This window comes from Myotis lucifugus, unplaced genomic scaffold, assembly GCF_000147115.1.
Source record: "Myotis lucifugus unplaced genomic scaffold, Myoluc2.0 scaffold_1, whole genome shotgun sequence".
NCBI classification, from domain to species: domain Eukaryota; kingdom Metazoa; phylum Chordata; class Mammalia; order Chiroptera; family Vespertilionidae; genus Myotis; species Myotis lucifugus.
Genome location: NW_005871049.1, coordinates 23,797,858 through 23,824,163, shown reverse-complemented (window position 1 = coordinate 23,824,163; position 26,306 = coordinate 23,797,858). Strand labels below are relative to the sequence as shown.

At 36.9% G+C, this 26,306-nt stretch overlaps 1 pseudogene; it reads right to left on the bottom strand.

Annotated features, from left to right (window-relative positions):
• Positions 1-1,391: 1,391 nt before the first annotated feature.
• On the bottom strand, positions 1,392-25,049 carry LOC102440119 (annotated as a pseudogene).
• Positions 25,050-26,306: the final 1,257 nt, after the last annotated feature.

The following is a 26,306-nucleotide window of genomic DNA, read 5'->3' as shown; positions in this document are numbered from 1 at the left end:
TGAATCTGAAAGTCTCATTAGTATTTAATTAAATATTCCAATTTAAGGTGAAAGGGTATGTTATGCTAATAAGGGAAAAAATGTGCTTTACAAGGAATGGCAGCAGATTGAAAAAATAATTATGTGAAAATTTAATTAGTTGGAACCCAATTGCTAACAAAGGAATGATCAAGTTTAGTTAATTTTTCTATTAATAAAGTCATTTTTCTTGTATTAGATTAATTATTGATGAAGAAAAGTATTTAAATTTTAATTATTCTGAGCTTCATGAAAGAACACAGAACTCATACTGTAAGTTTGAAAAATAAAAGAATTATCTATGACCTACAGGTGTCTCCTTCCATGAGAAAACCATGTAAAAGTAGGGCTCTTCAAGGGTCTCTGCTACTGCAGAGAAAACTCCTGACTTTAGAAAAAGGATTATATCTCCATCTTTCTCCAGAAATATTAAAAATGCTAGTAACTATTGGAACCCAAGAATGTTATCAATTGTTTAGAAACATAATTACAAATTAGCAAATTAATGTATTTATATAAATGTATATCATTTTATTAATCAATGTCACCCCAATAAATTTATACGAGAGGCCCAGTGCACAGATTCGTGCACCAGTGGGGTCCCTCGGACTGGCCTATGGGGATCAGGCCAAAACTGGCTCTCTGACATCCCCCAAGGGGTCCTGGATTATGAGAGGGCACAGGCCTGGCCGAGGGACCTTACCAGTGCAAGATTGAGGCCAAGGAGGGACCACAGGAAGGCTCCAGGGCATGTCCGGACCATCTCACCCAGTCCCAATCAGCCGGACCCCAGCAGCAAGCTAACCTACTGGTCGGAGCGTCTGCCCCCTGGTGGTCAGTGCGTGTCATAGCGACCAGTCGAACGGTCGAATGGTTGGACACTTAGCATATTAGGCTTTTATTATATAGGATTCTAGAAATATTAAGGATATTTTTATCCTAAACCAATAGCATGAAAATACATATAGCTTGAAGTACAAATGCAGAATTAGAACTACTAGAAATAATGGAAACCTTTATAGGAAGCATCTTTTCATTCTCATTTAATGGAGATTACAATTTGTCAATGTCTCAATTGTTTGCTAATGATTCCTATCTGCTGTTGAACAGAATTCCATTGGCCCAGACTATTATTGCTAAATTACAACTCACTTATGATTAGCCTTTTTTTTTCTTGATATCCTCACTCAATCAGACCAGATAACTTTCTAAAACAATTTTGGGACAAGTATCACTTGCTTATATCCTGTTACCTAAGAATGCAGTGCAGGCTTTAATTGATTTAGACTGAAATAAAATAAGACTTCACCTAAAAGCAAAAGTTTTCAGACATTTGTTAGATGAACAAACAATTCTGTGTATTCATCTAGCATTCATTCATCAAATGCTAAAAGCTCTATATAAGTTTTGGGAAAAGTGCCATCTAATATCAAGGATCGAGGTACCCTACTGGAACGGAAATATGATTTGTTTGTTATCTAAAAAAAAGAAAAAGGTCATTTTTCAATCATTGTAATCAAAGAAGCAAGGGCAGTGCTTCCCGCAAGTGACATGGCATCTTTGGTGACTCTATGCCAGATGCCAGCACTGACGGCCTACTTCTGTCTCGGGAGCAGATTCTGCCCAGACCAGGTGTGAGGGTTATTAAAAGTACTTAGACAACAAAGGGGAACGGCAGACTCATCAGCTTGCAACACATCCATCCCCAGGAAGCCAAACGGAAGCCTGAAAGGTGGTCCCCACACATCAGTATTCTGTTCCATCTGTGTATGTGATGAGAAAACTTCCATAGAGCAGGCTGGGGAAATGCCCTCACCCCGAGTATTGAGAAAGGTTTTTAGTGGAGGTATAATTTTGTAACTGAAAGAGAAAAAATAATAATAATAAAACTTGACTATTTAAAAAAATAATAATGATGGACTAGCTTCTGCTATCTAGGGGAGGGGAAGTATTCTCATCACAAATTTCTTAAGCTTTTTCTTTAAAAATATATTCTAGAATTATGTTATTTGAAAAAGGAAATGTTCACTGGACAACCAGAGCCTTTATGAGAAACACTTAGATAATTTTCCCCATATAATAAGGCAAACAAAATTAGGAAAAGGGAAATAAGTACTTGCATTCACATAAGAGAACAATAATGAAACCTCTGAAGATAATGGAGAGACCTTACTGGAAACAAGGAAGAAACTGCTTTTCTATAATGAAGAAGAACCAGGCAAGTCTAAGAATGGTAGTGTTAAGTATTCAAAGTGAAATCGTATTTTTGCTCTTTTATGCTCTCTGTCTCATTCCAAACCTTCAGGAAACGTCTTTTAAGATCATAGTGTTGCATAAATGAGGTTGGAGAATAAAGAAAGAGGAGTGAAAGAACAGTAGTCACAGGAGATAAAAGTGAGCCAGAAACAGGATTAGGAAAAGGATGTGACCATAGGTAGGTGACAAACCTCTAGGGCAGCGATTTTCAGCCTTTTTCATCTCATGGAACACATAAAATAATGACTAAAATTCTGTGGCACACCAAAAATATATATATTTGGCTGATCAAATAAAAATAGGTATACTTTTTATTAATTCACAATAGATAGCTATTGTTATGTTGGCAGCTGTCATTTTATATTTGACAATGTAAGGGGGAAAAGGTCAGTGTGCCTAAGTGGTCAGATATTGCATATTTTAAAAATTCTTGAGGCACACCAGTTAAAATTGTTGATTTAGGGAATCCTTGCCAGAAAATTGGATATAAGCATTATATTTAGTTATCAATGTAAAAGAAGGCTGGAATGTCCCAACAGTAGTGATTTGGGTTACAATAGATATTTCTTTATTCCCTTATTTCCTACTATTTAGCTCCTTCTTGAGAAGTTCAAACTTAACTTTGTTTCACATGAGATTAGCATTTTGGGGAAGAAACATATATATGAGTGTTCTTAGCATCTGTTTCAGCTGTGCAATCATTGATAAAGATTATAATAATGTTGAAGTATATTATTATTAATAATACAGAATAATAATATTAAATTTGAATATTTAGCCATATATCTATCAGTATCATTGAAGTCTGGAATGTATTTTTTTTATCTCTAGTCTAAAACCAATAATCTTCAAATAAATTTTCCTTAAAGCAATATGGTAATATAAAGAATATATGTGGATTGTAATATAATCCTATACTAATAAAAGACAAACATGCAAATTGACCGTACTTTTGCTAGGCCTTAAGCCACGCCCACCAGCCAATCAGAGTGACTATATGCAAATTAACCCAACCAAGATGGCGGCCGGCAGTTACAGAGCTGGAGCAAGCAGGAGGCTTGCTTGCTCCAGTGATGGAGGAAGCCAAGGTTCCCGGCCTGCTGCGGCCCAGCTCTGAGCTCCACTGAAAGCAACAAAGTTTCAATTATAGAAGGTGAACAAACCCCAGAATTAAAAAAAAGAGAAAAAAAGGAGAGGCTTGGAGCTTACATCGCTAGGGTGCTTGGCCAGCCTGAAAACGGCCCTCAGCCCCTCACCCAGACTGGCCAGGCACCCCAGTGGGGACCCCCTACCCTAAAGGGGGTGTGGTCAGCCTGAAAACAGCCATCAGCCCCTCACCCAGGCTGACCAAACCTCCATGGGTGAGGGTCCCCACTGGGGTGGACATCCTTCGAGGGGTGCCACACTGCAAGAGGGCATAGGCCGGGCTGAGGGACCCCCGAGTGCACAATTTTTGTGCACCGGGCCTCTAGTAATATAATAAAAGGCTAATATTCAAATAGACTGAACAGAACAACTGAACAACTGGTCGCAATGATGAGCACTGACCACCAAGGGGCATGCGCAGAACATTGTGGGTGTCAGCCATGGCGGGATGTGGAGAAAGTGAGCAGGGGTGCCAGACCAAGGAGGGGTGCTGGTCACTGTCATCGGGGCAAGCCTCTGGTGGTTACTGAAAATTCTTTGCTCCTGCCCGCCGTGGTCCTGCCTGGCACTCACCAGTGCCAGCCCTGCTTGCACCCACTGCTGGTGCTAGAGCCGCCGCTCACACCACCCACTGCTGGCACCAGCCCCGCTCGCACTCGCTGCTGGCACCTGGTGCCAGCCGCAATTGCTTGGCACCGTCAGCAGGCTGCTGGCCCCGATAGCTGCCAGGGCTTCTCCACCTTTCCCTGCTCCTAAGGGAGGATTGGGGCAGCAGCCGCTACTCACACCCACTGCCGGCACTGGAGCCACCGTTCACACCCATTGCTGGCTCCAGCCCTACTCACACCCCCGCAGCTGGTGCCAGAGCTGCTGCCGGTGCCTGGCACTCAGCGCCGTCAGCAGGTATGAGTGGCAGCTGCTGGCCCCGATCGACCCTGAGGGCTTCTCCACCTCCCCCTACTCCTGAAGGGTGATCAGGACAGCAGCCACTGCTCGCACCCGCTGCTGGTGCCGGCCCCAATCGCTCCGCGCCGTCAGCGGGTGTGAGCAGGGTCAGTGTCGTCAGCACATGGGAGCAGTAGCGGCGGGAGCGGGGCTGCCAACAGGCAGGGGACCAGGGGCTGCGACGGAAGGGGCCAAGCAGGGGCACAGAGGGTAGGCCGAGACCCACCCCTGTGCCCACCGGAGTCTTGCAGCCCACAGTTCCTTTCAAGGTGCATGAATTCATGCACTGGGTCCCTAGTACAGTGTTGGGCAAACTCATTAGTCAACAGAGCCAAATATCAACAGTACAACGATTGAAATTTCTTTTGAGAGCCAAATTTTTTAAACTTAAACTATATAGGTAGGTACATTGTTATTAACTTAATTAGGGTACTCCTAAGGCTTAGGAAGAGCCACACTCAAGGCGCCAAAGAGCCGCATGTGGCTCACAAGCCGCAGTTTGCCGACCATGGCCCTAGTATATAATAATAAAGAATCATTTATAATATAAAATTTGATAATCCATGGATTTTACTTTTATGTTGAACAAGTTTTTCATTTTCTAAATTTCAGAGGGATGGATCATACAATATTTCAATTTAGTCTCACAGATGAAGTGTTAGCACAAGTTAGAAGGTAGAAGTATCTGGACTATATACCTTCATTGTACTGAACTGATTTGGGAAGCAAGAGCTGCCAAGTCTCAAAGGAAGCTACTTAAGAATTCAGTATCTCTGTATATTTTTAAAGGTTAACTGTACAGTGTCTCTGATTAACACCCTTAAAATTTAATTAAAACTAAACTCCCCCAAAAAAGGACCCCAAAATGGTGGGCAATATGTTTTTTTAATGTTACACCAGGACATAGTTTAACAATACCACTTAAGTATTACTTAAATCTTTAAGAGTACATACCTGAGCCTGACTTGAACACTTCTATTTAATTACAGTTAATTATAAACACTGTAAGTTATATGTGAACTTGTAGAATCCTGTCTAGTAGAATAGATAACCCTAAAGGTTACAGTTTTATGTAAGACACAATGATAAGCTCTCTGTGTATCTAACATACCAATCTTCTCTAACACTCTTAATGCCTTTCCAAATGAACTAGTTAATCCCTGAGTCTCAAAAACAGACCTACCATTTTATTTGTCTCTATCTAATTAATGATTAAATAAAATAGTTATATTTATATGGGAATTATATTTTTAACTTTTTAGAAATTATGTATCCTGAAAAGTATTGACAGCTTTTTGAAAATTACCTTTGTGATCCCTATAGATCAGAGTAAAACTTATTAGAAATGAAGTCCATTATTGTAACAAAAATAAAGCAGTAGTATATACTGAGTAATATATTTTTAGAGGCATTTTGGCAATTTCCTTTCCCTAACCCAAACCATTTGATTTGTTTGTTCTCCTCGTTCCTCCAGTGGAGTTTGAAAAAATTTACTGGGGGTGGAGAGAAAGATAGAACCTTCTATTTCCTTTAAAATTAGTTTTATCTTTCAAAACACACATTAATGGACATTATTACATTTGTACATTAGATTTAGGATGTGTATAATAGTCTATTAATTTGCTGAATTGTTGACAATAAGGACATCAACTTTACACCGAATGCATTCTTGAGGACACAGGTACAAATCTGTATACTATGGCATTACTTTATATTAAATATTATGGGGTATCTTATGTTTCAATGTTCAAAACATCAGATGTGAAAGATTAATGTATAAAGCAGTCATTACAAATAAAATCAAATTATAACTGGTAAGGAGAAATGCATTTTATGATAGTGGTAATGGGAGAACTAAAATAGTCAGGGAGAACTATTGAGATCTCCCTGACTATTTACAAATAAAATCAAATTATAACTGGTAAAACCCTTGCTGGTTTGGCTCAGTGGATAGAGCATTGGCCTGTGGACTGAAGGGTCCCGGGTTTGATTCCAGTCAGGGATACATGCCTGGGCTACGGGTTAGATCCCCAGTGGGGGGTTTGCAGGAGGCAGCAATCAATGATTCTCTCTCATCGTTGATGTTTTTATCTCTCTCTTCCTCTCCCTTCCTCTCTGAAATCAGTTAAAAAATAAATTTAAAAATTATTTTAAAAAATTATAAATGGTAAGGAGAAATGCATGATATTATGATAGTGGTAATGGGAGAACTAAAATGGTCAGGGAGAACTATTGAGATCTCGGGGAAGAGTAGAAAATAAAATTAATATAAACACTGGATTAATTTAGTATTTAAAGTTTTAACATTTATGTAAACCTTAATTAATAAAAACACAAATATAGCATCAATTTTGAATCCATTAGAAATAATTTTAGTTGAAGAAGGAAGTCAACCCATCTACAGTAAATTAAACAATTAATAGCTTATCTTTCTTTATACAAACAGATACCCAGAGACAGGAATTCAGGATAGTACAGATGCTCAATGATGCTTTCAAAAATATGAGATTTTTCTCTCTTTCCCCTCCACCACCATTTTGTTGATTTTTATATTTTCACATGTTGCCTAATTGTCACAAAGACCTTGTTGCTGTATGTCTAAACGACAGTGTTCGATGGAGAAAAAAGAAAGGGTGAACGGCTCTGCCACCAAACAGGCTCTGTTTACATTTTATTTGTCAAACTGGGTCACATGTTTACTTCCAGAGCAATCACGGGCCAAGGGAATGAGCTGCTCAGGACTGGTTTGGACCACTTTTGATTATTTCCTGAGCCACATTCCCTGAGCTCCAGGGACACGTCAATACTAAAGAAATCAGGGTTCAGGTAACAACAACAAAAGACCAAATGGGGCAAGATTATGTGGCAAGATTATAGTTGGTATCTGCTATAAAAACCCTCCAGAAATTGTCTCTATAATTTAATAACCTAAGAATATTGAAATTTCATGTTGGTGACCTTTAAATTAATTGGCTCTGTTAGGCAGGTATACTTTATTGTTATATTCTCTTTAGAAGAATAAATATAAACTTTTATTGTCATTTTAGTAAAAAAATATGTATTTGAGTACCATCTGTCAATACTTTTATTTTCTTTAGAATAGCAGTTGATATATTGCATATTTTAACTTTTAAACTAGCATATGTCTTTTTCTTTACTCCTGCCTTCCTGCTCGTTTAGATTATTTTCTTATGTTTTATGCATCTGAGATAATTAATTTAAAAGAAATATCTCAGAAAGGCATCACAAGAAAAGATGGCTCTTCGAGTATGTGAAGAAAATTTGTGATTTACGTATATTAAAAGGAAGGCAGACTAGATTGTAAATAGAATAATTTTGTAAAAGGAAAAGGAGGTTACTAGGGTAGATTTGTAGAAATAACAGAAATGATAAACCCTGTCAGCATATACATTTCACCCACATTTTCACAGGTAGCATTTCCCGTAGGTGGTTCTCTACAGAGTCTGCCAAAGGGTAAAAATGAAGAGATAGGAAAGAAGAGAGAAAAAAAGATGATGGGGGAGGAGGCAGGGAGATAGATGGGCAGATATTGATAACAAATGTCTGACTAATCAAAAAAGTAAGGATAGATTGTGCATTTTAATGATAGTTTTACAAATGATGATTGTGCAGTGTCATATCACCTTAAAGACATTATTTGACAGAGGTCATGAACTATATGTCAGTTCCCATAGGAGGAATAATAAAATATGTAGACATAGTAGAGAAAATCTCAAAGGAAATGTTTGAAGTTGAAATAATAATGATGTTTTACAAATACAAAGTGACAAAAGCAAACCTGTAGGTAGGAAATAATAGTTTGCTGTTTAATTCTGAATTAACTAATATAGTGAAGGGAGAGGTTGGAAGCTGTCATGCAAACCCATACAAGTACATATGGTGGCTATATGGCTGTTAACAGCAACATTTGAAGACCTGAGCAGTTCTTCAAAAGGCACCAGCAAAGTCAAAGGATTGAATAATGAGTGCAATAACATAAACTTATTGGAAAAGCAGATGAAAAATACTGATTGCATTTATTCTTCAACCAACAGATATGTATGTGAATTGAGTCCAATATTTTAGGAAGAAGATCCAAAGGTAAAAATTTCACCATTTATTGTAAACGTGAGCTGACAGGCTCTCTCCAGTGGTTTTCCTGCCCGTCAAACTAAGTTCAAACTCCATATCAATCAAATCCCTTCTGCCATAAGCTACCATTTTCCAAAGTGTCTCATGAAATACATTATTGCTCTTTAAAAAACATGCCCCTTGGTAAAATTATAGAAAACCCTACCCATTATATTGTCCTCTTAGAGAATAATGATTCACAGGAACATATTAAAGGCTCTGAAAAAATTCCTGCAAAAAAACTGTTCAGTTTTTAAATTTCTTCATTTACTCGCACCCAGAGCACTTCCTAGTATTACCTGTTAGCACCCCCCAAAAATAATACATATTCCAGCTTTGGAAAGCTTAGTCTTGCCTCAGGACATGTCTAGCATTCTTTTTGACAGCATCTACACTATCCTTTAGTCAAAGTGAAGAACTAGATATTCTCCATATGTATCTTAGATTCTTTTTCTCTCTTGCTGTTTTAATTTTATGCTCTTCTTTCTTTTTTGCATATCTCTACCCTCTCCCCTATCTTCTCTCTCCAGTTAATCTGCCTATCACCAGCATTAAAAACTTTCACAAACTTTGACCCAGTAACCTCTCCTTTAATAATCTATCCTGTAAAAATCTGAAATGTAAAATATTGGTTTTACATAAAAAGATTTTCAATATGTAACTTATATTAGCAAAACCTTAGACGTTACCTAAACAGTCCCATAGAAGGAAGCTGGCTCAGTGCTGAGGATGGTGGAATAAATAACCATTAACTTTATAATAATTATTAAAAAGTTGATGTTACTCTAAGTTATTTAAGTTACTATACTATTTACTTCAAAAGCAGCATATAAAATTATGTGTATACTATTTTCTCAAATATACGAGGTATTACGGAGAAAAGATAAAGTGAAATATACTCAAGTGCTAATTATGGTTTTATTTCAGTGGTGAAATCTCAGGTGCACTTTTTTCTAAGCATCTGGATTTTATACAATAACATTAATTTTATAAATTAAAAACAAAATGAACAGACGAACTCTTAGGCTTTCTTTAGCGCCAAAATGATGTTCTTTGTTGTCAAGAAGACTTCCCTAGGTCTCCCTAACAGATGTCATTGCTTCTGTTTTCCAACTCCAAGCTCTACGGTGTATCTCTCTCCCGGTATATTTCCTTCTACTTTGAACCAGAGATAAGAGTATAATTGTCTTACCATGCCTAGTCCAAATTATTCTGTTTTGTCCGCTGCGATGTAGGAAACATTCGTTCAAGAAAATGGTCTAGTGCAGGCTGACAGCTATCAGGGTGGGGAGGGGCTGATGGGGGGAGGTGGAAGGATAGAGCAAAACAAAAAGAGAAAAACTCACGGGCAGAGACAACAGTGTGGTGACTGCCGGGGTAAGGGGGGCAGGAGGAGGTAAAGGAGGGCATGAGCGGATAAATGGTGATGGACAGAGGCTTGACGTGGGGTGGAGAACACACCATACAGTGTACAGATGAGGTGTTGTGGAATTGTGCACCTGAACCCTGTATAATTTTGTTGACCTGTGTCACCCCAATACATTCAATAAAAAGAAAGAGGAATCATTTGTTTAATGTACATTTTATTTTCTGTATCAAACCTATTCCTTTGCTGATGTTTTCAAAGGAAATTTTAAATAAAATAATTTAAAAGTCAAATGGTATAGCCCTGGCCAATGTGGCTCAGTTGGTTGAGCATTATTCTGTGCACCCAAAGGTCACTAGTTGGATTCCTTGTCAGGGCACATGCCCAGACTGTGGGCTTGATCCCTGGTAGAGGGCATGCAAGAGGCAGCCGATCAGTTGATGTCTCTCTCTCTCTCTCTCTCTCTCTCTCTCTCTCTCTCCCTTTCTCTCTCAAATAAGTAAAAAATATTTTAAAAATCAAATAGTATATATTTATAGGAATTTAAGAAATTTTACCAGTGCCTATTTTTCTTTGCCTATAATATCAAAATTAATCAGATTGATATCCTCTTAAGGAGTTTTTATGATAACTGAAACTGAAGGGTGCAAATATGGGAAAATACATGTAAAAATTCACTGTGAGTAATGAACATATCAATTATAATTATATGTGCTCTTCATTTTACTTAGTTATCTGACCGATCTTCAACTTCATTATTCCTTCTAAGTCATCCTACTATATATTAAAGAACAAAGGAAAGGGTGAGTGTTTTCTAACTAGGAAGAAGGGCTATTCCTACTCCCTAGAAGTAATTCATATTTTTGTATTTTACATTACATAGATACAAGAATGTATCATTTTATTTTAATTTAAAAAATTTTTAATTGACAAAACCAAGTGCTGGTGATAACGTGAAGCAACTGGGACTTTCATATATTACAAGTAAGAATACAAAACATTATAACCACATGGAAAACAAGTTTGGCAGCTTCTGATAAATTAAACATACTTCTAATTCTTCACCAAGTTTTCAGGCTTAAGCACTCATTTGAAATATTTCCCACTGGTTTTAATGCATGCATAAATTTAAGCATATTATTTTCTGCTTTCAATCTTTCCTTACCCTGAGTAAATTTCAAAATCATTCCACCCAGCAGGGAGGTTTTTATGACAATAGTTTTAGAAAAATCAAGAAATGGCAAGTGCAGGAGGAGTTTTACACCAACTGTTACATAATACATTTCACACAACTAACTCAACCTCACCATTTATTATCTTCCCTTCTTTTGGTCTTATTTCATTTTTTTATATTCTTCTTGTTTTTCTCTCCCTTTTGCCCTTCTCTTTGGCTTAAGCCAGTGATTCTCAATTCATGGTGTTCATCAGAATCACATGTAGACTTTTTAAAACAATACCTGGGCTCCATCGTGATTCTTCTGAATCAGCATGTGGACCTTGCATTTGGAAGTTTCAGAAATTCCACATGAGGTTGGCGCTCCTTGCGGATACTGATTTAGAATTTGCTTAGGGAAGCAAAGTTGAACCACTAGTCCTACCCCATGCTGTAGGTATTGACACCAACTCTGCAGGAACTACAAATCTGCTGTGAGCATTAACAGGTATATGTGCACAACTTTTTTAAGTAAACACCAATGTAGCTCAGGAAAGTGCAAGTATTGCCAAGAACAACTGTATGGTACTCTCTATTGACTATAATTTACCAGCTCCTTACACGCATATTAATCTGCTCCCTAGCACCCATTCACATCAGCTTTTGAGCTTAGATTAGGATATTGTCTGGAATATAGCAGATGCTCAATAATTCTTTTGTTTGTGTTGATTTATTTAAATTTATTTTACACTTACATTGCATAGATTTAACTACTTATAATTCTTTTCAAGCCTCCCTCAAGCTATGTGTGTATAGCTAAAAGCTGCAAATGTAATCTGACTTGGACACTCGAAAATGGGTTTTGGAATAAAACTGCGTTCTCTGCTAACTATGGCTGAGAGGCCCTGCACTCAGAAAACACATCACCTATATCTACCCTGTTACCTAATTGTACCTCCTACTCCTCCAACCAAAGAACAACAAAATTAGTTTCTATAACCCACATTTAGACTTTAAAAATGCACTCTAGCTGTATTATTTAATCTAAAATTTTAAGCACAAATATTAATAGATAGCCTTAAGTCACCATAGAATAAGTTGTTTTGAGTTGCTACATTTGGGACTCATTTGTTATGCAGCAATAAAGAATACATGCTACTAGGATTACTTTTGGTAGAGTTTGAATGTGCATTTACTTTTATTGCTCAGTGTATTGATTTCTGAGATAATAATGAGGCATTAATTCAAACAAACATAATACTGAACTTTCAGAATCTCTTTCCAAGGATTATCAGAATAATGCTAACCCTGAAAGCACTGCTAATTAGAAATACAAGAACAACACATATATTAAAATGCAACACAAATGCTTAAGGAATCCTACTTTCTCTGTACAACTCACCTAGCTTAGTAAACAAGTTGTGAAGGAACATAAAAGTCTGAGACTTAAAGGGAGGAACAAAAGGAAATGATATCTTTTCTTCAGCTTATCAAATTCTGTACAAATTCTGTCTCCACTACAAATTCTATGCTGCTTTGATGGAGAAAGAAAAAGCATAAGAGAGGTTCCTAAAAGAAGAAGGGAAAAATAATTTTTAGGTGGAATAAAAGTACAGATCTCCCAATCCAGTCCCCACAGAAGTATCTCCCACAGCATTCCTGGCATAGCATAGGACAGCTCCTTCCTTCACGTCCATTGCTGAAGAAGTAGTCAATTTATTTTTTAAAAAAACATGCTAAAATTTAGAAACCTCAGTGGTTAGATTATTGGTAGGTTGAAGTCAACCTACCCTTGGACATACTTTCGCAATCAGAATGAAAATAGAAAAAAATACTTAAATCCTTCAAATTTTGGAACAGTTAACATGTCATCTTTGAAATCTAGCAAAGATGAGTGAAGAGAACACTCTGAAGGGCTTGACTCACACATCCTAAGAGGGAGAACAGAGCTAGAGCTATAAATGACTGCAGACATTTTTTAAAAATATATTTTATTGATTTTTTACAGAGAGGAAGGGAGAGGGATAGAGAGTTAGAAACATCGATGAGAGAGAAACATCAATTCAGCTGCCTCTTACACGCCCCCTACTGGGGATGTGCCCGCAGCAACCCAGGTACATGCCCTTGACCGGAATCAAACCTGGGACCCTTCAGTCCACAGGCCGATGCTCTATCCGCTGAGCCAAACCAGCTAGGGCAACTGTAGACATTTTGATATGCAGGAAAGGACTACGAGCTGAAGATTGAAATCCGTGGCTTGAGACCACATGTCCTGTCTTTTGCTCCCAGCTCTCAACCCAAATTACACATAAACAACCAACATTAAGTCGTCAAAAGACTGTATTCTCTTCTTCTATATGGTTTTCCCAGAAACTCTTATATGACAGGTCAGACTCACAAAGGTATGTGAGAGTAGTACATTTTGACAGGAGAATAAGTTCTTAAATCTTTAATCAACTCTACATTCAGGCTCTTATGACTGATTATGAACAACTTCTATGCTTTAATTATGCAATTACAATGAAAATGACTGAATGACCTCTAGTCATATCATCAAAAAAGGTCTTGATTTAACTCATATAACAATATTGTAAAATGTATAATAAGATGACTAACCAATGAGAAATTTGGGAACCAAGTCACCATATTATTTCATTTACATGGAATCTATTCTAAAGGAAAGAAGGCAACCACTTACCTGATGAGCTTGATTAGCTCACAAAGAACAAAGTCAGTACTAATTTTAGTAAAAGCTAATTTCAATCAAGCAACACATTTTTATTCATCTTTTGGCTCTAATCACTGTCTTCACTTGAATGTTGAACAAAAATGATTGCTAATTTTTGAAGGTTAAGATAAAAATTATCATCCTACACGTATGCCCATTGCTATAAAACACCACAAGTTCCTCACAATTCTTAAATATTATTCCTGGGACTAAGTTTTTCTTATAATTTAGTTACTGCATGAATATTATAAATTGAATTTCAAATTAGATGGCCAATTATTTCTGAAATATTTTTAAATGACAATTTATGCTTACCCATCTTAAATATCTATTTCTGGAATGTTTCCATCCACTGAGTTCTATTAATGACATTATGAATGAATTTGAAGTAGACAACCTCTGGGAAACTCACACTGAACTTCTCGCCTATCTAAAATTACAATGAAGGATAAAACTTACATTCTGGATGCTATAGAATGGTTTAAAGGTTAGTTATAATATCTGATAAACAATAGAAAAAATATTTTATTCATCAGCCTTTTAATACCGTTATCTAAAGTCTTATAATATCTGTATACGCTAAATAAACTACACATGGTGCATGCCTACAAGGATATGATACAAAACTTACGTATCTTTTCTATGACCCACTTTGCCAGAAACTTCACAGTCATGCGAATAAGAGATGATCATAAAAACAATAAACCCTTAATCTATTACCTTGCTTTGAACGGTGAACTTATTTTATTGACATGTCTATGACAGTTATAATCAATGACCAAGCAGGGTTTCAGCCAACGTGTCTTTTTGCCTTGACAACATGTGTTACAGTCATCCTCCTTTATCCACGGTTTTACTTTCCATGGTTTCAGTTACCCACCATCGGAAGAGTTCTGAAAATATTACAGTATTTTGTGTGTGTGTGTGTGTGTGTGTGTGTGTGTGTGTGTGTGTGTGAGAGAGAGAGAGAGAGAGAGAGAGAGAGAGCTCACGTGCACATAACTTTTATTACAGTGTATTGTTATAATTGTTCTATTTTATTATTAGTCATTGTTGTTAATCTCTCACCATGTATAATTTATAAATTAAACTTTATCAGAAGTATGTATGTATGTACAGGAAAAATTATAGTATATATAAGGCTTGATACTATCTGTGGTTTCAGGCATCAAATGAGGATCTTGGAACATATCCTCACATAAGGAGTGGCTACTGTACTTTAATGCACTTCTAAGGGAGACAGGTGAAATGGTGAAATTTTATAATGGATTTACTTGAAATAAGCTTTTTCAAGTTATACCCTGATGTTAAAACTAATTCTGCTTAATCTCTTAAACCCAAGAAATATACAATGAAAATGATGTGATTACAAAGCAGCATTAGAGCTTAAATCAAAGACAGATACAGAATTAAAAAAAAAAGATTTTCAGTGTCAGATAAAATGGGGAAAGTTTCCACTTAAACTAACCTCAGCAGAGTGTGTATTTACCTCAGCAACTGAATATCTGCTCAGCAGTGTTACTGAGTTAAATACATTCTGATAGCTTTTGCCAGGACCTGATAAAGAGAAAAAATGTGCTTTCAAACCAAAATGAGCTTTATTATAGCTTAAATCAAGCTGAGGTATCTATACTTCTGTAAAAGTCTATTCACTGTTTTTTTTCTGCTACAATTTATCTCTAATCTCCCTTCCTTCACACCCCTTTCTCCTCACATGCCTTGAATAAGGCCATTCTCTAAAACTTTTCCTCTAGGCTTAATCTTTCTCTCTCCTAACCCAGTTTCCTCATGTGCACATTGTAAACTTTCCAAGAAAATATTCTTGATTATATCCAACTTCCTGTCTTCTCTATATAGGAGGACTGTGGAAATAGTACCCATTTCCTGAACCTCAAATTCCAAATCTTAGATCTTGCTATAGAACAAAAATACACAAAAGCATCAACTCATGCTTTGGAATTTTACTTCATATTAGCCCGAATGTATTAGGTCCACTGGAAGAGTATATATATATCTCAGGAAAATTTTGAACCTAACATAAAATTTAGTCCTGTTTTCTCCTAGTGCGGTAAGTGCTGAGGCCCAGAAACTCCTCATGAATTTTAAGTTGTGTTTACTTGTTAAGTTCTAGTTTAATTTCTTTGCTGCTCTTCTTTCTCCACCAAGAATATAGGAAACTATTAGTGAAGAAACCCAGTGATCCACAGAATTTGGCATAAAGAAAATACATTTATTCTTTTTGCCTCCTTCCTCCACTTCACATCCTGGCCATGTATTCTATTTCTTTTATCCTGCTGTCTGTATTCTATTTTTATATATTCATTGTTTCCGGATATCTACGTAGCAATGTCCTCAGGACTAGCATCTTCCTGGTGGTCTGAGAATTCTGGAATTTCAGTACTAAAGCTTGTTCCAATTACCCCTTCTTACAAATTGCACGGATCAATACAAGCTAAGATACATTTAAATGCTTGATCCAAAGTAGTGATAATAACATGCATTATTTATTGTTTCATAACAAATTAGTCCCAATTTTATTGGCTTAAAACAACATGCATTACTTATCTCATAGACTTTCTGAGGGTGGAGAATTTGGGAGTGGCTTACTTAGCTAAGTGGTTCTGGCTGGAGCCTCTGAGTTTGCAGTCTTCATCTGATCTCCTGTCTTCAATCATTTCTACTTTCTTATCACAGAAGTAATCCACTTAACCTTTATTTGGTTTATTAAATGCCTGTTAAACTGATGAACAGTCTGTGCCTATGTTAAATTCTCAGAAGGATCTAAATTAAATAGTAAGCATGCTGTCATGTGTTGAGTCCTATAACTCAAACAAGGTTTACTTTCACTAACTCACCATGTGAACTCTCTTTGGGGGGCAGCAGAGGCATAGATATAAGGAGGTTGTTCTCAATAATTTATATTCTGTAGCTCCTACAAAAACTACTATAAAGTTCACTGCCCTGAAATATTTTTGCTTCTCTATAGGTTTTATAGCTGATGACATAAACAGTAACATTATCTCAGATGTTTACAGGAAAAATAAGCAGTTGAAAAAATAAAACAGAAGGCTTAGGAAACATTAAGGAATTTTGTCCATAATAATCAAATTTTAGAAATGAATTTGTACTAAAGATACGAATTCAGGTAGAGAAAAGACACGTACCAATATTATATTGTCTGTGGCATATAAGGTGATAAAAACATTTAAAATATGTTTTAAGATATTAAGAATCATTTTTTAACACACAACCACTTTTAATGGCTCATAATCTGATAGATCCATAACAATTGAATAAATTATTATAAAATTTCTTCTAAATTATCAGTTTGAGTTTTTCTGGAAAGATAATAAAATGCATTTTCTTTGCTTCAATATAGAAACTTATAAAAACATTTTATTAATTATCATGTGCCCCATCAAAAAATATATCATGGCAGAATAAAACACAGAACTAAGAAATATTTTATTTTATTTTTTAAATATATTTTATTGATTTTTCCATAGAGAGAAAGGGAGAGGGATAGAGAGTTAGAAACATCGATGAGAGAGAAACATTGATTTAGCTGCCTCCTACACACTCTCTACTGGGGATGTGCCCGCAACCAAGGTACATGCCCTTGACCAGAATCGAACCTGGGACTCTTCAGTCCGCAGGCCGACGCTCTATCCACTGAGCCAAACTGGTTAGGGCAGAACTAAGAAATATTTTAAAGAATTATCAACATCCCATTTTAATAATCTATTTAAATGTGGACTACTTAAAAATACAGTCAGTTCTTGTCATTTTCAGTGGTTATTTTATAAACAATCACTGTGAACAATGAATTAGCAAATACTGAACCACTGTTTCTGGGGAAATACTGGGTTAGGTCCCTGCGAGTATCTGGTCACATTTCCATCAATTGATCAATGAATAACTTTGTTTTATGTCTGTTTCTGTTGACAGACACCTTATTTAATACATATTGTTGCTTCATTAACTCTAAACCCACAATTAACAGCACTATAACCCATGCCTGAATGACACATCTATTAAATATGCATATTTTCTCTATAAGACTCAGCACAGCTTTCTTGCACTTGGAAATGCTAGATAGCACTTCAGCACTATGCATGGGGCCAGGTTAAACAGTGAAATCACCAACAAAATGCAGAAAAATGTGGAAAATGTGGCACTAAATAGACTGCAAAAAAGGAGACTTGTTCACAGAATGGGACTAGAAGCAGAGGACAAAGTCCCCTTGTTTGACCTCACAGGGAACATGTGCATCAGTGATTCAAATGTGTTTCCCTGTGCATGTGGAAAACAGTTAAAGTGCTGAGGCTCTTGTTTTTGGAGTTACAAATAAATGTTAGTGAGTAGGTAAGTTTATAATTACAGAATCTGTGAATAATGACTGAGCTTGAATACATTTCAAATGATAACTTTGAAACTTAAAGACAGTAATCTTTTTCTGACTCCTACAAACTAGGTTAATTTGATATAATGCTGACAAATGATTCTCCTATTCGAGCCTCCTCCACTTCACTGGTCAGTGTTTACCCTGTTAGTTAGCCACACGCCAGTAAAGCTTCACCTTGACTTTCACCTTGACTCGCCACCTTTCTATCTCCCATGTGGTTCTTCAAATTTATAAGCCCAAGCACTTTAAAAATAATATATATATTATTATGAATCAATATATATATAATTGATTTCAGAGAGGAAGGGAGAAGGAGAGAGAGATAGAAACATCAATGACAAGAGAGAATCATTGATTGGCTGCCTCCTGCATGCCCCTTACTGGGGATCAAGCCCACAGCAAAGGCATGTGCCCTTGACCGGAATCGAACACAGGACCCTTTAGTCCAAAGGCTGATGCTCTATCACTGAGCCAAACCACCTAAGGTTCAACTATCATCTTGAACAACATTTTCTTAGACCATGTAATGTTATTTAGCAAGTTTTCATTTTCTTTCTGTTGTATTTACAAATCTTTGAATAAATCACGTCTCTGATGACATGACTCCATCTCCCTATTAGCCCTTAATTCTTAAAAAATCTCGCCAATGCATACATACAAAATCCAATTAAAGTTATCTTCTTCACTGACACTGGACCTCTTTTTCACCAAATCTGATGATTTTGGCTTAACTCTCATTTAAACATGAAACACCTTACTGCCACTCTTCAATGCTTTTGATCACTCCATGAATCCTGCCTTTCTTGCTTGTTTTACATTGATCTACATTGCTGCTGTTTCTCTCTGTAACCATCTTTTCTTATTCTTCTTTCCCACTGTTAGCAGGTATTTCTAACATCGGGGATATTCAAACATTTTACAACCTTGAAATAAATTCCTAGGCCCAAGGTGGAGCCTCTCCTGCCCAGCATGCCACGTCAGCAAACTGAACTTTTGTGTTCCTAATGCTCTGTTTGACCATGAAAGGCGGTCAGTTCAGTCAGCCAATCCCAATGCCAAGCCAACTCTGGGCTTTATATTTACTTCCTTGTTCTGTGATCTTTCTAAATAAGACCAGGTATGCAACCCCAGCCAATTGCACCCTGTTTCTGCATTGCCTCTGCTAATGCTCTATAAAACTCATTCTTGCCTCAAATCCCTTGGGAAGAGTGCTCCATTGCTCATGAGGCACTGAACCTCCCTCCCCAATCATGAACTGTTTTCCCTTGAATAAAGAACATCAAACTTGTGACTAAATTGTTTTAGTGTTGTCTTTTGACTACAACCCACAATATCAAATACATTTTACATCATTAGTACAGGCACGCACACACACACACACACACAGAAACATAAAAATAACTGAAATAAGTTTATAAAATAATTCTTCCCCTTATTAATTGCAAAGCATTCTGATATCAGGTTTCTATTCTATTATATTCATCAAGATTAACAAACAGAAATCTCAATTAAATTGGAATTGGGAGGGCCTATAGGGGGAGTTCTCATACTCTAAACTCATTGTCAATTACCCTGACCAGGGAAAGATGTACTTTCCATATCCAGCAGGAATACATTTTTCTATTATACTATTCCTTTGATTCTACTTCATAAAATAAGCCACAAAACTGCCATTCTCCACAGCATTTTCTCAATCAATTGAGATTTTGATTTCCGGCAACTGTCATCAGTTTAGCTCAAATACACTCGAAAATTCCCTACAGGTTTGGACCTTTCTTACATAAACTAAAAGGGGATTTAAAAATATTTGTAAAGTATAATATTACAATTGAAGCTGAAAACAGAGTTACTGAGATTTTATAAAAACAAGCCATGTCTTTCATGAAATAATGTGTATTTAGAAACATATGAAGTATAACCTTAATTAGCCAAATTCTAGTCAAATTTTCTACTTTATATAGAGTGGGGCAAAAGTAGGTTTACAGTTGTTCATATGGAAAGTAACACAATAATTAACAAATAATAATACAAGAATAAACTCTGTATTTCACTCACAACTGTAAACCTCCTTTTACCCACCTTGCATTTCTGGTTAATTGAGGGATTTCTCGTAGTGTCAAACCTTTTCTTTTATAAAGCTTTCCTGTCATCCTTCTTAATTTGCAGCCTGAGGTCCTATCTAAATTGGATCGCACTAAAATTGACTACGTTCTGAATGAAGGGCAGAGTGGCTGTGTCATGATCTAAACACATTAGCATTATTGCAAGAACTTTGGGACATCCATTTCATTTGGATAACGACATAATTTCACTTATTTATTAATGCCTGCTTGTATGCCAGTAACTTGAAGCCTTTTACTGTAGTTTTAAAAAAACATTATTTTTAAATTTGACAATAGTCCAATTTTTTTTTATTGAGGTCGGTATTTGAGAAGTTTCTAAAAACTTCAGAGGGGGTAGAAAAAGAGGCACCCCTAGAGATCTTCTTTGTCACATGGTTAGAATGTACTGGTAGGTAGGCAGTCCTTAACGTCTTTGCTTTTCTTGCTGGATTGTAGTGTTCAGATTGCTTTGTCAGGGAGCAATACATTCCCAGTAATTCAAACATGTTTTGAGCACAAGAAAGTGTTTTGACAAAATCTGAAAATGCCTTGTACTTAGAGACTTTGGTAACCCATCTAAGTCATGATCTCTTCAAGATTTCCAGTTCTAAACCTATGACATTGTAAGTAAGCACTGATGCTACAATAGACTATCTCTTGAAAATTTGAAATCTCATAGAATTCTTTTTTAAAAGATGTGTATGTCATTCTTTTTTCCATTTCTTAGACCTCACTAGAAAATTCACAGAATTTACTATTTATTTCATATTGATGAAATATTTCTGACAGCAAGAAAGCATTCTATTTTTTAAATCATTTTAAACTTCACTCAAGGATATGTTTTATTGATTTTAGAAAGAAAGAGAGAGAGAGAGAGAGAGAGAGAGAGAGAGAGAGAGAGAGAGACCTCAATATGAAAGAGAAACATCCATCATTTGCCTCCGTATGCATCCCAATGAGACTGAACTTGCAACCTAGGTATGTGCCTTGACCAGAAATTAAGTCTGCAACCTTGCAACCTTTTGGTGTATGGGATGACGCTCCAACCAACTGAGCCACCCAGCCAGGGCAAGAACACATTCTAAATCAGTGGTTCTCAACCTTCCTAATGCTGCGACCCTTTAATACAGTAGAGACATAAACAATGATTTAAATAGAAATAATAAAAAATGACCGGGGGTGAGGGGGGGATACTTTGTAAAGTGTATGATGGTCTAACCCAGTGGTTCTCAACCTTCCTAATGCCGCGACCCTTTAATACAGTTCCTCATGTTGTGGTGACCCCCAATTTCATTGTTACAAATTGAACATAATTAAAGCATAGTGATTAAGCACAAAAACATGTAATTATATATGTGTTTTCTGATGGTCTTAGGCGACCCCTGTGAAAGGGTCGTTCGACCTTCAAAGGGGTCACAACCCACAGGTTGAGAACCGCTGTTCTAAATTGAATACTATTATTACCTAACAGAAAGAATTTCTTTCCTCCATATCTTGCATTGATAAGTACATGTTTAAATACAGCAAGAGAGCATCTTTGCTTTAAACATTTATGGTGTACTATTCATTACTTTAATAACTGCTCATTGAGCACTTTCTAGGTCAGTGATGGTGAACTTATGACACGCTTGTCAGAGGTGACACGCAAACTCATTTTTTTGGTTGATTTTTCTTTGCTAAATGGCATCTAAATATATAAAATAAATATCAAAAATATAAATCTTTATTTTACTATGGTTGCAAATATCAAAAAAATTTCTATATGTGACACGGCACCAGAGTTAAGTTAGGGTTTTTCAAAATGCTGACACGCCGAGCTCAAAAGGTTTGTCCTCACTGTTGTAGGTGCTAAGCCTTGAAAGAGTTATTTGCCTTATAGGACAAGTAACACAAACTTGGTCACTTCAAGGACTGTACAACCTTAAGGATCATACAGAATAAGAACCAGGAGACCTGGATTCCTGCCCCAGCTCTGCCACCAATCAGCCATGTTGGTTTATCCCCAATCCTTCAATGATGTTCTTCAAGCTCACTTTTAGCTCACAAATTCCAGAATTTTTCAATGAGAATACTAGTATAAGTAAACAATTCATTAGATATGACCACTAAGTACCAGCATTTAGAGTAACATGAATATGTTTTTTTAATATATATATTTTTATTGATTTCAGAGAGGAAGGGAGAGGGAGAGAGAGAGAGAAACATCAATGATGAGAGAATAATTGATTGGCTGCCTCCTGCATGCCCCCTATTGGGGATCGAGCCCACAGCCTGGGCATGTGCCCTTGACCAGAATCGAACCCGGGACCCTTCAGGCCAATGTCCTATCCATTGAGTCAAACCAGCTAGGGCTGAATATGTTTTATTATTATATTTAGTTTTACTTTGAAAGGACTTTAGCCATCTTTTAGAGATGACTTTTCCCCACAAATATTGGAGTCTGGACTACCCCAACCCCAATTCTTCATCTTGCTTTACATGTCTGCATAATTTGAACTCTGTCTCCAGATATTCAAGCCCTCCTGGATTTTTCCCATTACTCCCATAGCTCTTTTTTTTTTTAAAGGGTTCAATTATACCATTTTCTCTTCTAAGAATCATCTTAATTTTTTTAAATAGCATGCCTAAGAGAAATATTTAGAAAAACATTTCCAGGCAGAGTTGAATTTAAATTATCCTCCAAATACTACATTCAGTCCTTTTCTTACTGTAATATTTTATCTAAAGGCACACAAAAATTAATCAATTGCTTTTATTATGTGACCGTAAAGTATCAACTCTACTGCCTTCAATAAAGAACCAATAATTACTTTTATAACATTAAGTCATCTGTAAAGATAATAGCAATTGAGACTTTCATGCACCTATGACTAATCCATTATAAACCAAAGTCAATCTTAAAAATGCAATTCCAGAGTAAGTGCCCTTACAGTGATTACAAATAAGAAACAAGGAGAAATTTGGCTATAGATGAAAAGGAAAATTGATTTTATATTGTGGGTCTATATAAATAAATACAATTATATCCTCCCCCCCCCCATATATATATTTTGTGTACAAATAACTGTATGCTCCATTCCATTCTCTTTAACAGGGTAACTCTTTATAGAAAGATTGGATAACTCTCAAAATTATGCTTATTTTTCTATTTCTATTAATTTCCTGACATGTTTAACCTAAGCAAGAAAATATTTTCAGCAAATTGAGCAATCGAAAACTCAAGTAAAAAGTCAAGTAGGGACTCAAGTGACTTGAAGAACTCTGACAAGTTATATATACGTATACCATGCTGCTTTAGGTTTCCCATCTCTTCTTTGCTTCAAACCACCATGCAAGCTCCTCCTCCCTCCTCCTCCTCCTCCTTCTCCTCCTCTCTCCTCCTTCTCCTCCTCCTCCTCCTCCTCCTCCTTCTTTTAGCAGCTTGTAAATTTTTAGCATCCTTTTGGCTTTTACAAAGTTGTGACAGGCAACTGCTTTGGCAATTTTTGCACCAAGCTCTCCAACAGGTAGCTGGTTGCTGAGTTCCTCAGACTCCCCAATATCCCACTCCACAGCCTTGACTATGGTCTTTTCAAGGCCCAACCTGTCAATTTTTTTCTTTATTAACAGGAAGTTCAAACCTATCCTTGACTCCAAAATACTGAGTACGCTCCTTCCACTGGGTTTCACTTGAGGACTGTTCACTGTGAGATTTTTCTTCATTCTTCACTTTACCTATTCTGGAGCATTTCCTTTGTTTCCTTCTGAATTTTGAAGTTGAGGTTTTTCTGTTCAGAATGTTTCTTCTGCAGTTCTTGAAATTTAATCCACACATTTAAGAGAATTCCAGAAAGACTCTCTTCATATGCATTTAACAATGGATTCTGCTTTAGTATTTGGTCCATCTGTAGGGAAATCTAAGCTCTCTGTTTTTGCAATGGTCTCGTAATGTTTGTCTTCCTGTAAGTAAGTCTAGAGTTCTCTAATGTGCCTTCATTTTCAGAATTCAACCTGACATCACTTTCTTTTAAACCAGCTGCCCGGCAGCCATCTGCTCATTTTTTAAAATCTTTATTGTTGAGAGTATTGCAGATGCCCGATATTTTTAATAAAAGCCATTAGCTTCTTCCTCTGCCTGCTCTATATATTTTAGAAATAAGTGCTTCCTCGCTACTCTTATTTTAGGTCCCATCAATCACTCTACCAAGAAATGGCTTCCACTATAATAAAATTTTAATTTTCCTTTTTGTATTTTTATGTGTTTGTACAAAGTTTTCATTAGATATTTTGACCCAGTGATCAGTAAGCACACATTGATACCCTGAGTTCAAGCCTTTGACTATTATTTGGCCACAATGCTCATTTTCTTATAATAGTTTGTCAAGATGATACATGTTTGAGGTTTGGCCATGAGGCCTAAAATTGAGAAATTCCTCCTGTCTATGGATCTTACACTGGGTTTAGCAGAAAGCAGAGCCTGAAGCATAGAATTATATGCTACTACTTACTTTATAAGTAAATGCAATCCCAGCCAATAGGAGTGTTAGACAGGGGAAGTGAAATAGGGCAGGAAAAAGTGATAATGGCCTAACGTGACTACAGTCTCATAGGACTGCCTTCTGAGTAGCCACGTGAGCTTCACCTTAGAACATTCCATCCGGGCCAGGAGAGGGGGGATTGTTTATCTACTATCTCCCTTATCCACTAGTCAGAAGCTTTTATGATGAAAGCTTACATCCCTCACACTTCTGAGCTTTGCCTTCATGAGTGCTGAGCATCCCACACTCGGAGGCAACAAAGAAGCCCTTGGGCAGGGGCATAAGGTGAATGGTTGTCTGGTTGCACCTTCGTGAAGTCTATTGGAGTCTGTAACTGAGTAACTCAGTAATGGTTGAAACAAAGAGACTGAGCGCATCTGCAGTGATAAGTGAGGGGTGTCTGATAAAATGGGGAGCATTCACATCTTTTGGGAGAACAAGTTTTTAACAACATATCTACAAAATCTATTATGAGATCCATGTTGTAATCTTTTTTTCTACAAAAGGTACATTGCAAAACAAGAGGGAGATAGGAAGGCAAATGGAAGAGAGCAATAGAGAAGGAGAAAAGGAGATAGACACAGAGACAGAGATCAAATTATGACATGCCCTCTCCGCTGTTCTAATTCTCCCCAGAGAGGTAATTACCCATTCTCAACAATGCGGTGTATGCCCTCAAAGAATGGTTTTTACTCTTTCATACATTTCACTCAGCATTTTTTACAAAAACGGAATGATGAGCCCTGGCCAGGTGACTCAGTTGGTTGGAGTGTCATCCTGTACACTAAAAGGTTGTGGGTTTGATTCCTGATCATGGCACTTTCCTAAGCTGTGGGTTCAATCCCTGGTCAGGTCACGTATGGAAGGCAACCAATTGATGTTTCTCTCATATAGATGCTCTCTCTCTCTCTCTCTCTCTCTCTCTCTCTCTCTCTCTCCTTTCCTCTCTAAAAATCAATAATAACATATCCTTGGGTGAGGATTTTTAAAAAATGATATATGTATTTGTTAGTACCTTGCTATTTTCTCTTTACAAGTTTATTTCATTATTAATAGTTTACTATTATTTGAGTTAATCCTTGGAAAGGGGACATTAAAGAAACAGCTAGTTATAAATAGCTCTCTAAAGCACTCTCTAGGTAAGACCAGGACTTCCCTTTCCTAACCCAGGTTCTTGTTTACCAAGAAGCCTTGTCTTGGCATCAGAATGAACCCCAGCCTCTGACCTTCCTACAGGAACCTTTATCACTGTGGGCATGTCCCAAATTCAAAGGCCACTGCCCATCCACTGTGGGTTCTTTACAGACCAGTGCTTACAGTCTCAGTTATGTTGATTAGAGCAGTAGAATGTGTGGGGAGACAGCTAATTTCAGAGGAAAGGATGTGTGCTGGTCAGGCTGCTGACGTTCTAGGATAGGAGGCCCAGAGCATAAGAATCTCAACATATGTGGACGTGATGATGCAGTTACCTGTCTATCCACTTGCACTATCAAAGCTGCTCTGCTCCAGCAGAGACATTAAGAGATAGATATCATAACC